The sequence below is a fragment of the Anastrepha obliqua genome, chromosome 5 (assembly GCF_027943255.1).
Source record: "Anastrepha obliqua isolate idAnaObli1 chromosome 5, idAnaObli1_1.0, whole genome shotgun sequence".
Classification (NCBI taxonomy): Eukaryota; Metazoa; Arthropoda; class Insecta; order Diptera; family Tephritidae; genus Anastrepha; species Anastrepha obliqua.
Genome location: NC_072896.1, coordinates 110,627,106 through 110,645,091, shown reverse-complemented (window position 1 = coordinate 110,645,091; position 17,986 = coordinate 110,627,106).

Below are 17,986 nucleotides of genomic sequence, written 5' to 3'. Positions count from 1 at the left end.
TGGAAAAAAAGCTTCGATCAGGCAAAAGATTATCATTAATAAAACTAATTTCTCTTGTCCGATGGATTTTAGATGAATCTCCAAGGATTTGTGATGATCTCCGCAAGGCTCTTCTGGAGAAACGGGCTCCACACAAACAGCGATAACTTTTACAATTATTATTATTTTTTTTAATTTTGCCAAAGTCAAGTCGAAACATGATGTATTAATGCAATGTTTTTATTTTTGTAAAATAAAGCAATAAAATAATTTAAAATCATCATTCGGGCCTCTGACTACCCCTAACCCCTTTAGAGCCAAGCGTTTGTGTCGATTCGGACAACATGACCCAGCCAATGTAGCCACTGGATTTTTATTGGCTGCACTATGTCTCATCGGATACTGTCAACATCCTCTCTCTGCGCCTTTCGTTAAGACGGACATAATGCGAGCCTTATAAAGTGTTCACCGAGAGATTACTTTACGACTCAATTGCCTACTTAGTCCAAAGTAGCACTTGCGCGCAAGAGGCCAAACCTTATACATAAATATAATTGGCGCGTACACCCTTTTTGGGTGTTTTTCCGAGCTACTCCTCCTATTTGTGGCGTGCGTCTTGATGTTGTTCCACAAATGGAGAGACTTTCAGTTTCAACCCGACTCCGAACGGCAGATATTTTTATGAGGAGCTTTTTCATGGCAGAAATACACTCGGAGGTTTTGCCAGTGCCTGCCGAGGGGCGACCGCTATTAGAAAAAGTTATTTTTCATTTTGGTGTTTTGCCTAGATTCGAACCTACGTTCTCTCTGAATTCCTAATGGTAGTCACCCACCAACCCATTCGGCTACGGCGGCCGCCAGAGGCCCAACCTTACTGAACGGAAATGTGAACATATTTTGCTATTCTCAGCTGTCAAACCATAGTTATCGCTATGAATAGTTCTCATGTCGTTAAAAAGTACTCGTTAGCAGAGCCTAGTGATCGAAATCTACTATGACTACTCAAAACAGGACTCATGAATGTGTCATTAATGTGAAAATTTAATGTGCGTAGAAGTAAAAGTTTTGAAATAAAAGGGGCCTGGTATGCTTTTGAGTCATATGCAGGCATTAGTTCCCAGATTCGACGTCCACTGTGGATACCAAACATCAAAAATTATGGAAAAGTTGTCTCGAACTACAATTTTCTACTACAATTGTCAATAAAGTAAATCATTTTGTCCTCTCATCATGTAAATAACTTGATCATAAGTCATTTGAAGCTCAGCCCGTGATCGTATCCGGCTAAAAGACAGGGCCTCCCAGTGAAATTCTTTAAAATTTCTCAAAAATAGGTATCGTGTATGTTTGTAGAGCTTTACCTATGTAATTTTTCGTGTCCGCGTTCGTAAGTCTGGTACCGAGTATCAACACTTCATTCGTCCAACAATTCCCCACAGTGTCGCAATGCCAGGAACCCATCTTACATTTTGGCGCAATGACTCAACCATCATGCTAGGAGACGTGCGGCATTTCTTGGCTCAGTGATCGATTTGAACAAAGTGTGCCAACTGTTGCTTCTCCACGCTAGCTAACGTCAATCAGGCGCGCCAAGTAAACTCAAGTCCTGTTCAATTTGCATGAACCACATTGAATACTTTTAGGGCTGGAGCGTTACCCTATGTCTACGCTTCTCGAAAAGTTCATACAGCTCATCATCTTGCATCTTCTGCAATATTCGTTGCCAATAACTCAGAAAGATTGTTTAATTTTACACGGGATCGCCCTTCTCTCGAACACTTCAAGGACCGCCTCATCGGTTACAGTTATCGCCCAAGCCTCTATACAATACAATAGAACGGACATGGCGGTATATACCTAAAGTCTGGTATTTGTTCGTTGAGGGAGGACTTAACTTTTCTATTGCTTATGTGGTCCAAAGTTGTACATACTGCCAAGAGAGAGTTTAGATTTCAAAGCTAACTCGATATTATTTCTAGTGCCCCAACAAATGTAGCTTCTTACCGTATCAAAATAGTAACAATGAACATTAATGTGAATATCGATGTACTAGTGCGCGGACTTTCAGTTCGATAAGAGGAGGTGTTTTGTCTTGTGCTCGTTCAGCAGAAAATCCACTCGATTCGCTTCTTTATTCAATGTAGAAAAGGCAGAACTAACGACGCGATTTTTTCTTATCTTATCTTATAATCTCAAAATCTGCTACAAAATTTAGGCCTGAATAATTAAATTGTGCACATCAGACAATTTTTTTGGGCATCAAAATAAAAAAGTCAAGTGATTGGAAATAGGTCCGCCTGAAAGCTCATTTGGTATATGGCAAAACGGTTTGGAGAGATCCTTAGCAACTCTGACAGAGCTGCTGGCATCGTTCCACGTGATTTTATGTAGCCGGATTATTTTTTCAGAAATACCAAAATCAGGCATCGAGATATATTGGTATGTACTTTTCGTACTATCGAAATCAGATTTAAAATCGCGAAAAAGGTTAGTAGGTGTCGATCTACCTTTCACGGATATTTTCAAAGTCTTGAGGTATTGTGAATATCTAGTCGAAGACTGATTTACTACATCCGAAGCCACACTGCTAAGGTTTACTCAACTGATTGACATTGGGCTTCAGTATGTCATGTATATGCTCGATAGGACAATATTCCGCGCTAGTTGGCGTAAATTACAGCACCATACCGACCACATAGGAACTGCACCATACTAACCCTTCGTCACATATGTACTTGAATAGCTCAGTTGGCAATCCGTCGGGTTCAGCGAATTTGTTTTTCTTTAGCTGCGTTACTGCTATCCATACTTCATCAGGGTCAGATAGCGAAACGACAGTTCTATTGTGGGATCGTGATCTCCAACTTCTTTGTTACTATATATATAATTGCCGCGGAAACCCTTTTTGGGTGTTTGGCCGAGCTCCTCCTCCTATTAGTGACTCGGACGTTCGCAATTGCCTGCCGAGGGGCGACCGCTATTAGAAAACATTTTTTTTTATTTTGGTGTTTCATTGAGATCCGAACCTAAGTTCTCTCCGATTCCGAATGGTAGCCACGCACCAACGCATTCGGCTACGGTGGCCGCGGACTTCAACTGTTTTAAAATTTATCAGGTTCCTACTTGCATAACCTAGGCATGCTTTGGCCATCAGAAATCCAGTCGCCATATTTGTTTGTAGAAGGAATCCCCTTGTCTTTAAACCTTGAGTAAGCCGACGAACTTTCTGGTAGAATATTACTGCGTTTTATCTATGAGCTGACATCTCAAGCTTTTCGTACTCATGGATCTTGGCTTGCCTACTTTCTTTCTTCGGATTATATGTTCTCCCTTTCTTTCACAACACTTGATGTCATTCAAAGACGGCTCGAGTGCCACCGAATCGCAGCATGGGCATTTCAGCGAGACCGTAACATTTTTGATACTTCATTTGTTTCGATTGTTTCTTCGACGGCGATGAACATCAGCAGGAAATGTGACGCCTTTGCTCTCTAAGCGCAAGAGCGAGAGTCGAATAGAGAAGCTACCGACTGCCTGTTGCGATTGTAGCTGTTTTGTGTTGAACTTTCCTTGTGAAGTTATATGCGCTGTTTAGACATAGAGAGGCGAGTGAGAATTTTGGACTCAACATGGTAATAACCCATCTTGATGTTCAGTTATCGGAACGTATGCATATCTATAGCACAGGAGACGTGCCTTCTATCTATCGCAGCTTGACTGATTTGGCATTTGCCGATCAGTTACTTAGCTTTGTGTAATTTGTCGTGCTGAGACCTGATGCAGCATAATATTTCCAAACCCGACGAAGTTGATCAGCATAGGCTGAAATTTCCATTTAGTGGGTATATTTTTTTGAGCACATTTAAGATAAAGCACATTTGGAATACTGAGTTGGTTGGGATTAAGTTGATTTGAGTGCTAAATAAATTGGACCGATTATATATGAGTTTATCAAGTGTTACCTAGACGGACAACCTTGCGACCGCCTTTGCCGAATGAATCGGTGCATCTATCATTCGGAATTCACAGAAAGAACGCAGGTTCGAATTTCGTTGAAAGGTCAAAATTAAGAAAAACATTTTTCTAATAGCGGTCGCCCCAAGGCAGGCAATGGTAAACCTCCGTGTGTATTTATGCCATAAAAAACTTCTCATAAAAAATATCTGGCGTTCGGAGTCGACTTGAAACTGTAGGTCTTGCCATTTTTGGAAAAACATCAAAGCACAATTAGTTATCTGGATCTCAGCGCCTCCTACTGGATCCAAATAAACTCGTCCATTTTCTTATTATACCCACACACACTTCTGAGTGTACAAACTGCACATAAATTTTCACTTTTATATATAATAATAATAATAATAATAATATTTAGGATGTATTCTATAATAAGAAGTCTGAGAATTGCAGCAGTTGTTCTAAGCGAATGAAATAATAAAAAAATGCCGTAGCATTAAAACAATTACAATATCGCACAAACCGGCGATTAAAGCATTTAAAAATTTAATAAAAATTCGATTGCGTTTTTCCACTTCATCGGTAATGCGTTCAGGTGAGTCTGTGTAAAAAATATGCAAAAGTAAATAAAAAACTGCATATGCAAATAAAAATTGGCATTTCAAACGTTGCATTCAAACATGAATTTATGCAAAATTAATTTAATTTGCGGCAACAACAAAAACAACGGCAACAACAAAACAATAACACAGAGGCAATGCCAGTAGCACCAGTAGCCATATGCCTCAGCCGCAATAATCATATGGAAATGCCAAAGAAGTGGTAGGAATGAAAAGAGTGGCGCAAAGGGTGGCAAGTAACGGTACAAAGTGAATTGTTGCAAGTGTGGCGCGCACTGTCAACAACAGATGCCAACAGTGCGGCTGTCAGCGGGTATGTTGCAATAAAGGTGGCAGTAGCACCGCCGCCGCCAGCTACACCCGAAGCCACAATAACAGTATTGGTGCTCAACTATTTCTGCATATGTGCATCCACACATACACATATGCACGCATACACATATCCATACATACTTAAATAACTGTTCATGTATTATTGCTCATGCACCTACATTTCTATGTATATGTGTGGGTGGCAGCGCTGCTTCTCGTTGTTGCTGTTGCCTCTTTATTGTAGTTATTGTTGTCACATCGCGGCTGTGGCATTTGAGTTTATTGCTCCATTTTTAATTTGCATTGCTTTTGTTTTGGCACTCACATAAATTATGCACTTAACTTTAGTGGCGCAACGAAAATGTGAAGCGTGAACGGTGAAGTGGTAAGTGGTGAGTGGTGGAAAAAATTGTCAACAACAGTAATAACACAAACAAATGTGAGAAAAATTAAAATAATGCAAGCCAGTGGAGTAGGGAAGAAAAGTTTTCAAAGGCAAGTGTTTCCATATATATCACTACAGTGTTGTGCGAAATTACAGCAGCCTTAATTGCAAGTTTCCATTCTGCTAAAAAGAGTGAACTCTCTCTTAAGCGGACACCGAAACGGACTGAAAAAATTTGTTCGCTTATGGGAGGTGTCCGCTTATGAGCAAAGTGTAAGAAAATATATGTTATGAGAGGATTAACGGTTTATTGGAGGATTGTCCACTTAAGAGACACTTTTTTTAATTCTTAAAGGCCCGAATTCTCGACCCGAATGGTACATATGTGTACCACTTAAAGATTAGATGCCACAATAATGACTCACTGAATTTCAGCTGTTTTATGCTATTCACCTGATCGTCTCCACTCTTTTCTAAATACATAGCGACAATCCTTTACAATTTTTGTTTCTGTACTTACGGATTTTGTTTTTTTGCATTGACAAGCAGTGAAAATTAAAATCGCGGTTGGTTTTCGCGGAGTTTTTCTAAGATAATCAGTGCTAAGGTGCCAAAAATATAGAAATTACAATAAAATAAAGGTTTTTAAAAGTGTCTACGATTTGTGCATGTATCAGAAGTATTTAAAAAAAATATAGTTTTGCACTTATTTTAGCATATGGTGCTTATGTGTACCACTAGTCTTATAAACACTACATAATATGACACCTCGTTTTGATCAACATTTATATTATCCTTCGAAAATGGACCCTGAATATATCCGAAAAAAAGTTGATAGTACCAGCGACTCAGAAGACTTCTCTAGGGGAAGTTCCGACAATTTTCTTCCAAGTGATTGTACTACTTCCAGTGATAACGAAGATTCAGTAGACGAGAAGAACGAGGATGCTGACGAGAAATTCTTTCCTAGTGGTGTCTTGAGCTCTAACAGCGGTAACGATGATACTGAAAGCGACATTGATGACGTCCACGACAGTCGGTTCTACGTTACCGAAACGACCCAGACTTATATCCGGCCAAGGACTGTCACTACAGCAGCATTCTCCGTAAGTAAGTATGGGGAATGTTTATGCTGCTACAACAACAACAACAACGTCGCTTCGAACCCCGGCGCATCGAAAGTAAATATTATTTGGAATACTCCTGATGAAAATTGTGTACAAAAAAAACTTTTTATGGACTTAGGAACTGCACAATATCAAACCACATACCAAACCCCCATACTGGTGGTTGAGTCATTCGTGAGATAGGGAACTAAACTTTCAACATCATGCAGTTAGAGGAAAGAAACCTTTTGGTTTGCATGTAAGGCCCATTTCTTTTTGTACATAAATAATTTTAGAAGTACAGCATACTCTCTCCTAACGGGTATCTTAACCCTTTCGAACTGATATTCGCACAGCAATCCTGGTATAGAATTGTTTATCGAATTTGGTTAATTAGGTGATGTTTAATTTAAAAATTATTAAAAATCTGAGATGTAATAACAGGTATATTTTTTAGTGGAAAATATCTTTATATCTTTATTTATAAATTCACGTATGGTAAGGTGCGAAGCACGTTTTGCAAAGCGCTACTTGGCACTCTTTACATATCGTCTTAGTGCGAGTCTGAATTTTTTGAGAACTGCAATTGGTACAACGACGTCGTGTAGTACCTTCAACAGTAAAGTGTGTTGCCTTGCGTTTGGCAATTTGTGGCGTTTGTCCAGTAGTAAGTAAAAACGATTTGAATGGTATCTCTTTCCGGTTGAGGTTGTTATAAATAACGCAAGCGTTCACTGCTGTCATCATTATCAGACGGTAAAACACACTCTTCCCCCCACTTCTTCGATTTCCTATCGTATTCATAAAGTCCAGACATATGATCAGACAAGTCGATTCGTCCCATGATCTCCCTATAAAATTTTATTTGACTTGGCATTGCACTCGAATTTTTTCTCTTGTTTTGAACGTTTTTGTTCTATTAGTCACAGAATATTTTCTGACAATTACTCAATACCAATACTTCTTTCGTGTATTGCCATTTTGCGCTTAGAAGTCCAGTTGATGTGCATTTTTGACCACCAAATTTAGGCAAATCTTTTCTGTTTGTCATAACAGTACCAACGGTTGGGTAGGAAACACTGTTCAATAACTGCACAGAAGTAAAAAAGCGATCGAAGCACGAAACAATATCTTTCTCTGGGATTAAACTGGCTAGTTTAGAAACAACTCTTTCTCCTAGCGTTTCAAACGATTGTTCTATTTCTTTTCTATGATAAATGTTGAAATCATACGTACATCCGGTAACAGCGTCACATCGAAGCCACATTTTTATACCTCGTTTAACAGACTTGAGAGGCATGTGTTGTTTCAATGTGCTGCGACCCTTGAACTTTGTCATTGACTCATTAATGCTTTGATTCACGCTATACTGTCGACATTTTTCATATTTTTTTTTTCAAACATTCCACTAAGTCGTCAAGAGAATATGTCTTGTTACTACTCTGTGGCTTACCTGGTGACGCAAAATACATATTTGGAAGTAATGAAAGAGAATCGATCGCGGGTGGTAGCATCCTTAAATGACTGGTTGCCGAGTGATTTATGGCTCGACCAGTAATCTTTTAGCGATGGAAGTCGGTTGTAGCACATTACGAACATGCATCCCACAATTGTTTTAATTTCGTCAGCATTTGTTCTAGTTATTTTTGCTTTTTTGGCTTTAGTTTGTACTTTTTCGTAAATTTCAATGCACTCATTTGCACATTGTGCTATATTCATGTAAACTGATATATAGTAGGTAAAAGTTTATTGAACATTTCATCTATACTCCTATAGAAGTCCCGAATCTTTTTTGATTTCTTTAAGGGAGTAAAATTGTTAAGCTCTGGCGGCTATTGACATCGCCGAGATGGTCGTAATATAACTACAGTGGGGAAAAGACCCATTACCTTACGGGCTGTGCCACATGACGCAGGTCTTTGCTGAAATAAATGCTCACTGAAGCTCATATCTTAAAAATTTCATTTTATTCCATATATGCAAGCCTTACATAGTTTGGGTGCAAAACAATTTTATGTTAAGACTTCAAAGTAATTTGAATCCAACTTACATAAAAAAACCGTCAATCAAAGATAGTATTTACAGCATTTCAGTGCTCACCGTTGGCGAAAAAGTTGGGATCAGCAGCATTTTCAAGAAAAAAATATATTATCACTCCACACTCCGCCTCAAAGTGCCCTTAATGGGGGATGCATGGCCTTTCAGCATTCAAGCCGATCAGTTTTCTTTGTAAACAAGAGCCGCCCAGCTGAATACGTGGCTCGTCAGAAATAATGGCATTTCAATAAAATTAGAAGCATACTTAAGCCTGGTCTAATATCCTAACTGAGATGTTATAATGAATTTGATGTATTTTGCCCTCAAATGCTATGCCAACTTTGAAAGCGAATGCTACAAAGTTTTCAGGGGAAGTCCTCATTAGGCTCTCAATCAATGCCGCTTTGAGCACCATAAGCGGCACTATCGAAGCAAGGGCAGTCTTATAATAGAATATAATGAAATAAATTGGAGACTTTTACTTCGATCTCAAGATCTTTTTTGCCCTCATCCAAACCCAATTCACTTATAAAACTTAAGATAGAGCTGGACTGGGCTAATTGTATGCGCCTTTTTTCGCGCTGCAACTATCCGATATGTCTCAACCTTCTTCGCGCTATAGCGCCACACTTAAGGAGCAGCTGTATTGGAGTCTTCAAGGATTTGTCGCAGATACGACAAGAGTCAGTGGACCATATCCCAATCCTTGAATATGACTGCGATGATCTGCAATGACCTGTGAGAATGTTCACAATCTCAGTTTATTCTTAGGGAGGGTTATTAGTTTCCTAAATTTCTTTTGACTATAACCGCCAGTAAGGACTTCCCCTGGCGTAGCCCATATCATAATTTGATGCCCGTTAACCTTACCTCTTTACGTCTAAACTTCTCCTTGATGGTGTGTTGTCCCATAGCAGGGAAGAGCTCGGGTCCTATTAGTAATGAGGTCACAAGTTTCTAAATTAGATTTATTGGAGGATTGCACTTCGACCTTATGGTCTTTTGAGCGTTCCGAACAAGTCCAGTTTCGCGATATGCTCACTTTATCTCACAGATTGGCAATGCCTTGTGTGCCGCCTGACTGTCCCTCAGTATGGCAATTTGCTTGACTACGGGCGCTTCTATATTCTGAGAAACTGTTCTCTGACTGAGAATGAGTTGAAGAGAATCTCACTCGAACCACATCTGCCCGCGGAATGACTGAGTTGCATATAACACTTGGAAATTTTAAATGAATGGAAAATAAGAGCTTTCTGTGAGAAACTCTTTCTAAGCATACATTTAAAAATACTGATCGAAGCAATGTATTAAGGGGGTGTTCTATTAGTTTTTTTATAAAACAAGAGAAAAATATTTATTCTAATAGTTCGCCGGCAATTCAAGCCCTTGATGCATCCCTTTCGGTTGGTTCTAAAGATCTGGTGATCAAAGTAAAAAGAATAAAGGACCACCTCAGTAGCTGCAGGATATCCATGAAACGCTCTCTTCGAGCAAAGAGAGGATGGGTGTTCCTTTGGCTTAGACAGCTAGACTTGCATATCTAAAAAATCCTTCTGGCCATGGAATATACGAGGGAATCAAGGATGGCTCCAGTAGTAACAAAACCACACTTCTCGGTTGTTTATGGTAAGCTGGGATCGTAACTAAACACTGACCAATGAAAATTCGTGCTCTAAGGCATAACAACTGAACTGTACTGGCTGTCTATGCATGCTTCTTGAGGGCAGCCATATACTCTAAGACTTACCCGACCTGATGAGGATGAGTACGTAGAGAGGTGCTTACTTGAACCCATTTTTAGCGAACTTTTTATAAAAACTTGCGGTGAATGCTTTATTTTGGACTCACTTTTAGCGGTGCTTTTATTTCTGGCCAATTCAGAGTCCATTTTGAGAATAAATTTAAAAATTTCCTTATGTTGTTCAAGTTAAAGGAATTTACTTAATTTCTCGTTTGTATGTAACTACCTAAGTAGTGGATAGTTCCTTGCTTTGAAAATTTCAGATCTGTTCTTCAATAGCTTTAAAAATTTCATCTAACGGAACATTGCAAATTTATTCATGCATAGCTCAGAAATGATCTCGGCTGCAAAATTTAGAATTTTCTGTAAATTATTTTGAACTCCGTCATGCTAATTCCAAGATGCTTCTAATCATTCCTTTTATGCCTGATATTCTAGGTGCAATAGCACTTTTTCATTTCCATATTTCTGTATAATCTTCAAAACAAAAAAAAGCAATGGGTTCTCTCTGGCTATTCAGCACTGCTTGGAAAGCATCTATCAGCTCGAATCGCTTGTGGTCTCCGTAAAAAATGCTTGCGTTCTTACGGCTCCTTTCTCACATTTGTTTCGGGATATTAATAAAATACCTTCGCTGCGAATTGAAAACAAATTAGTTAATTTTGCACATCAGTGTACATACTATACATACGTCATATCGCCTGACTGTGTGAGTTAAATGCATATGTTCCTCATACGCCCCAGCCACCTTCGATTGCCTGCGGCGCAAAAGAGTTGACTGGTTGGTGCGTTGGTGCATACCCATATCCGCATCATAGCTGCAAAGTGCACTGCTGCTGTCACATATCAACAGCAATGCATTGCCTCAGCTTCCTCTTGCTTTCTAGTGATAGCTTAAAATGATTCTTTTGATATTGTTTACGATCTCTGTTAATATTTCTTGGCATTGTTTTCGACAATAACTTAGCGGAAGTGAATTTTGGCCTCACTATTCCTTTAGTGGTGAATAAACTTTTCCTCATTCTCCTCAACTTAAATGCGTTTTAAGTAATTATGCCAGCCAAAACATGAGTTTCTCAGTAGCTCTTTCTTAAAAGATTCAGTTTTGCGTGAGAGATTTTTATTTATAAAGGGATTAAAATACTACAGTGGGAGGCACCACTGGCTATAAAGAGTGTTTTTTAACAATTCTGGTGCAGTTAATGAGTGAATGCAAATATTAATATTTTTTTATCATTAATTCAACACCCTTGTATGATATTAATTTTGACGAACTGAAAAACAGTGATTACAAAAAAACTGCCGAAAATGCTTAAAATTTAACACATTTTAATAAATCATAGGAATGGCGGAGGCGTAGAACAAACTCAGTCTGCTTAAATTTTCGTGGAAAACGCTAATACGAGCGATCAGTGAGTGGAGATTATTAACCAAAACTTGAAAGTATATCCAAAACCTTTTACTAAAAACAAGTTTTTTAAATGGCAAATTTCTATTTTTTTATAAAAAGACTGTTGAAAAACCATATAAAGTTTCAAACTTTGTACAAAATTTGTAAGAAGTCGCTAAATTTCCATCAGAATTCGCAACTTTTTACTCAGAATTTTTAGAAAAATATGCCGAAATTGGATATGCAGTTTTATAGATTATTGGATTTCAATATAATGCAGTACAAGTTTCAAGTTGTTCAAAAATCACGTTGATTTTTGAGAATTTTTTCTCCATTTACGCCTACTCCACATTTTTTTATATAGAAGAAAACACGCAAACACAAACAGCAGAAAAAATTAACAAGAATTCACGCAATTTTTAAACCACTTGAAGCTTGCACTTTATCATTCCAAAATTCAATGATCTACAAAACTGCGTCCTTGAAATTTTTTTGAAAATTTTAAGCTAGAAATTCGAAATTTTTCTAAAAATTCTGAGTAAAAAGTTGAAATTTCGGTGAAAGCCAAATTTTGTTTTAATTTTACAAAAAGTTCAAAAAAAGGGTAGAAATGTAACTATTTTTTGCTCATATCATAACCGTAATTGCTGACAAATTCCCGAAATTAACGATATGAACGTCGATAATTTTTGTTTCTAGCAGAAACCGCGGCGAACGATTTCAGTTGGTTGTCGGAAACCGGTTTAGATCGATCAAAAAATCATTTCTTATTACATAAATCGTTAGTACAACTAATGAAAAATATGTGGTAAAAATTTTAAAACGAAATTCGCATTATTCCCGATTCTATGAGCACTTAAGTGACTGCCCGTCGGTTCCGCACTGTAGCGCGCGTTAGTTAGAACGGGTTTTTTTTTCGAAACTATATTTTTTCAACTGATGGGCATTCTAGCTTAAAAAGTTATCGACCAATCGTAATTTATATGCACCTAATTCTGGCGGCCGCTGTAGCGGAATGGGTTGGTGTGTGATCACCATTCGGAATTCACTGAGAGGTCGTTGGTTCGAATCTCGGTGAAAGCAAAATTAATAAAAACATTTTTCTAATAGCGGTCGCCCCTCGGCAGGCAATGGCAAACCTCCGAGTGTATTTCTGCCATGAAAAAGCTCCTCATAAAAAATATCTGCCGTTCGGAGTCGGCTTGAAACTGTAGGTCCCTCCATTTGTGAAACAACACCAAGACGCACACCACAAATAGGAGGAGGAGCTCGGCCAAACACCTAACAGAAGTGTACGCGCCAATTATTAAAATATTATTTAAAATATGGTTTTTTAAGCAAAATAGATGAAAAAATATGGTATAAAAAAAATAAATACTTTGTATTCAAGCGCCTCAAAAGCATGCAATTTTCAATATTTTTTTACCACAATTAGGTTCATATTCTTAGGAAATATGCTGTTAATGAAAGAAAAAATTGTTGTTGATTACAGAGAAAAATTGCAACTTCAGGAACTCCCACCAGCAAGACACTCGGATGGCGATCGCCCATGGACAGCACACTCTAACGCCACTATCTCCCGCGGAAATAGCTGAATAAAATATCCTCTAAACTTAAACAATTTTTTATTATTTCTTCTTTTTTAAAAAAATTCTCGAAAAACATCAAAATTTTGGCCTCCTAAACCGGTGTCCCCCCTTAAACATGGGCCTTAAGTGGGAAAACCAAAATCGATAGGGAAATTTAAGAAAAAATAGCGGCCGCGCGACTTCTGTGATTGAGCCAAAAGCCAAAAATACAATTTTGGATGATTTTGAATGTGAGGAGTAACTAATGAAGGTTAAGGGGGTCTTCTGGTCTCGAGGCCCTGAAATGAAGGGTTTTTTAGGGGATTGATTGTGACAAATCCTGTGAATATTTAAAAAAAAAATTTTTTTTATTTTAAAGGTACATGTCTTGGCTTTTAAAAAATGGTTTTGACTTTGAAAAAAATTAACACCCGCGACCTTGAAATGGCGCTGAAGACGTCCACCTCCAAACGAAACAGGTCTCCATTTTGGTCACGGTTTTTCCACCTGGGTAATCAGAAAGCAAAAATTAGATATGCGTTGTCTTCAGAGTTGCGCTGGTTAAGTTTTCCCGTGACAGATTTTTTTTTTTTAATTTTTTTCAAAAGTTATGCAACAATTTGCAAAAAAAATTTTTTTTTGCTCATTTTTTGAACTTTAAAAGGTTATAAAAATGGAATGAAAAAAAATTTCAAAAATCGTACACGGGGAAACTTAGCGGTAAGTTTTCCGAACCTTTTAAGACCAAAACCATTGAAATCGGAGTATAACTACTATGAAAAGTGTGACCAAAATGCTTAAAAAACACGATTTTCGGGGAAACGCGTTTAAAGATAAAGTTTATGATGAAAACGGCCGGAGGAGGGTACACTTCGGTGCCCAGAAAAATGTGAAAAAATGCGATTTTCAAAAAATCCTTTCTGTGGCGTATTCTCGCATACACATACAACAAAATTATGCAAAAAAAAAAATCGATTTTTTTTTCGCTGGAGACCGGAAGACCCCCTTAAGCACCTTGGCTTTTGGCATTTGAAAATGCAGAGGACCGCCAGCAAAAAAAAATTGTTAAAAATTAACGCGTTTCTTGAGCCACTTAAAACTTGCACTTTAGTGTATTACAATGCAATGAGCTATAAAACTGCATACTCGAAATTTTTTTGAAAATTTTGACTTAAATAAAAATTTAAAATTTGTATGGAAAATTGGGAGTAAAGTAATTTCTTTTTTTTTATTTATTTAGGTTGCACAAAGTTTGAAACTAGGATTTAATGGCCAAGGGGAACTTGGAGGAAAACAGTTGAAGGGGAAGCTGGAAGCCATAGAAAGAGCTGGAACCCAAGGAAGTCCAAATATCGCACAAGATGGCGCGCAGGCGTGGTTGATGCTCTATGTCCTACGAGAGATTAAGAACCTGCAGAGGAAGAAGATAAACTATATTATTGTCAGAAAATAAAAATAAAATTAAGTAAAAAATTACCAAGTAGTCAAAACTTGTTTGTATGCTCTGTGCTATAGTATTTAGGTATGTACAACATGGCGCAAAATTAATAATCGGAAGATTTAGAATTTTTGCAAATGGCGTCGTACGTCAATCATATTTGACACTTGGGAACTAGCCAGCTGCATTAAAAAAATGAAAGCGATGGAGCGCGTAAAGGTCAAACTTAAGATTTCCAGCACACAAAATCATTTTTTATTAAGTAAAAAAGTTCCTTTCAAACAAAACTGGGTGATTCATTTTGTGCCACCTTGCATCACAAAAAAATCTTGACTTCATAAAGTATAACTTCATTTGGGGATTATGATTTTTTTAGAAAAAAATTTTGTTTTTGTTTTTTTAATTCGTACAAAATTTCAAATCATAGTAAAAAGAGTTGTGCAAAAAGTTGGGTGTGCGATATATAAAGGGTGGACACCGACACCGTTGGACTTCTTTCTTTGGGGTTATTTGAAAGAAAAGGTATACGTCGATAAGCCAGCAACAGTTCAAGAGCTAAAGGATGAGATAATTCGGCACATTAACGGCATAGAACCTCAATTATGCCTCAGCGTCATCGAAAATTTGGCCCATTAGATGGAGGTGTGCCGCCGAAGTCGCGGCACCCATTTGGCCAATATTTTGTTGCATACGTAATTGAGCCATACCAGTATTATCATAATAAAGAGAAATGATAATCATTTCCTAAAAAAATTGTATTTAATTCAAAATCAACACCGGCCCTTGAAATTTAACCACCCGTTATATGAATATACATATTTACAATTTAATGTCCAATATAGTTTGTATATATTTTTATCCAACTTAGCGCGCACCAAAAAGGCCACTAAGCCCAGATCCCTCACGGGTACTTTTCCATTTTTTTGCAAGCCGCACGTCTTGTTGCACATTTTCCCTCAGAGGACACAACTCCACACCGCATCAGCGACTCACGTACGCTGTTGTTGCTTCCTGAACTGCTCCCTGTTCGCTTGCTGCTGCTCAATCCCTGCCTATCCTGCAACCGCTTCTATGGGCGTTCATTTGCAATAAGTTTTGTTGTTGCTGTCGTTGTTCCAGCGCATATCCTGTCTTCGCTCACAGTTCATAAATCATAAACTTTTCACGCTCGTTCGCTAGGGCGTTCATTCGTTCGCGTACGCTCGTCATGATAGTACCAAACAACATGCTTTGCTAGCCATGTCAACAGCGAGGTTGCATGCCGCACTGTGACCGAACTGAAGTTGAGACTGATATTTATGCAGCAGTGTTGTTGTTGTTGTTGTTGTTTTCGTTTTTATTTTTACTTTTCATGTTTTATTTTATTTCACTTTTTCGCATTTGACACGTTTTCACTGTTACCACACTTCCGCCCCACAACAACTGCAGTGTCACCCCAGCCCAAAGTGACGGTGGCAGTGATGGCAGCACCAAAAGTTAAAATTAAAAATGCCAACACTTGGCGTGCGCAATGAACACGCTCTGGGAATGCGCTCTTAAGTAGTTTCGTTATTAACAGGAAAATAAAAATGCAAGTAAAAATAAGAATCAAAACGAAAATAAATAGGAAAAAATAGGGAAATACTACGAAAATTGCAAACCCTACGAGCTAAAGTTTTTCTTAAGTTCAAATTGACTTTTGCTCGAAACTTAACACATTTTGATTAATGACTGGGCAGATGGAAATAGAACGAACAGATCCGCTGAAGTGTTTACGTATATCGAACGCTAAGAGATTAAAACTTGTGTCAGAGCTTGAACAGATAGCCGAAATTAGGAAAACATTTATTTTGCTTTGCTTTTTATTAAGTGTTTAAATGAAGCCTTTTAGCGGATGCTTCCTTCTTGAGTGATATGAAAGCAGGGTCGGCCTCGATTAACAGGCTCGTCTACCCGAAAATGAGACCCTCGAATAGTGGGACTACTAAAATATGAAGCACGATTTCTGTACAGGGTTTGATTGAAAAGTAATGAGCCTTCCCGCACGGAGCGTCTGCCAAGCGATCAACCGAATCGGCTGGTGGGGGAAAATGATCGTTGGACCTTCCCCTTCCACTAGAAACCGGTCCCAATTCGCTGGCAACAGCGCTGCAGTCAACATCGCTCCGCGCGTGAAAGCTGGTGTAAAAGTGTGTTAGGATTTTGCAGTGGCGAAAATGCAGCGATGGTTGGAGCAAAGTCAAATTTGGCGTAAAGCTAAACAAAACGAGTACCGAAACCATAGGGCTACTCAAGGAGGCTTACGGGGAGCAATCTCTGTCCAGTGCCCAGATAAAACGGTGGCACATGTCATTCAAGGAAGGCCGGGAGGACGTCGAAGACGAACAGCGATCTGGAAGGCCTTCGACGACGCAAACAGACGAAGATGTGAACCGCCGAACCACCGATGGGGGTTCCGGTGCTTCCCCTCCCTCCCTACAGCCCAGACCTGTCCCCTCCGGACTTCTTCTTATTCCCGCGCCTGAAAAGAAAGCTGAAGCGGAGGCATTTCGACTCCATCGAGGCGATCCAAAAAACTGTGACAGCCGAATTGAACGCGATTCCGGCGGATGAGTTTAAAAAATGTTTCCTGGAGTGGAAGGGCCGCTACCAGCGGTGTATTGACGCTCAAGGGTCTTATTTTGAAGAATATTAGTTGTATAAGGCAAAAGGTTTAATAAAACTGCTTAAAAAAAATAAGGCTCAGTACTTTTCAATCCAACCCTGTATGTACAGTCAACATCAAAAGTAAATGTACACCAGATATTGAAAAGTTTTAACTAATTAGTTATTTATTTACTTACTCCTTATTTTCCTTTATCTATAATATAAAAATTAATCGCAAAATGTGTTGGTAAGCGCATAACTCAACAACGCATGGACCAATCTTAACAATTCTTTTTTTAAAATGTTCCTGGAAGTCCAAGGATGGTTTGTACGGCGAGAAAAATTCGAATAATTTCCGGGAAAACCCTAAAACAGCCCTTCCCTTTTTCCCCATACAAATATTGCGCGTTCGTATGTGTTCGCATTGGAGGATCTAATGCGTTCACACAAAAGTGATAATATCGTGACCCTGACGAAAATGAAGAGTCAAAAAATGTTAGAGCTATAGATTTGATTGGCCTCGCAATATTCTCTCTTTTGTTTTAATTTCAGAGCGAGGTAAGGAATGATTTCATTCACAAATAAAATAGCTAAGTAAATTCTAAGAATAATCATGCAGGGCTGAAGAAATCCAAACATATTTTAAGAATAACAAAAGACAAACATTATTAATAAATCTAGAAAACCCATGTTTCTCACATGGTCAATTGTATGTTGCCTGTTCCCGTGTTGGAATACCATCAGATTTGTTTGTATATTCACCAGGTAATCAAACAAAAAACATCGTATATCATAAAGCGCTACAATAAAAATAAAACAGATTTTTGTTAA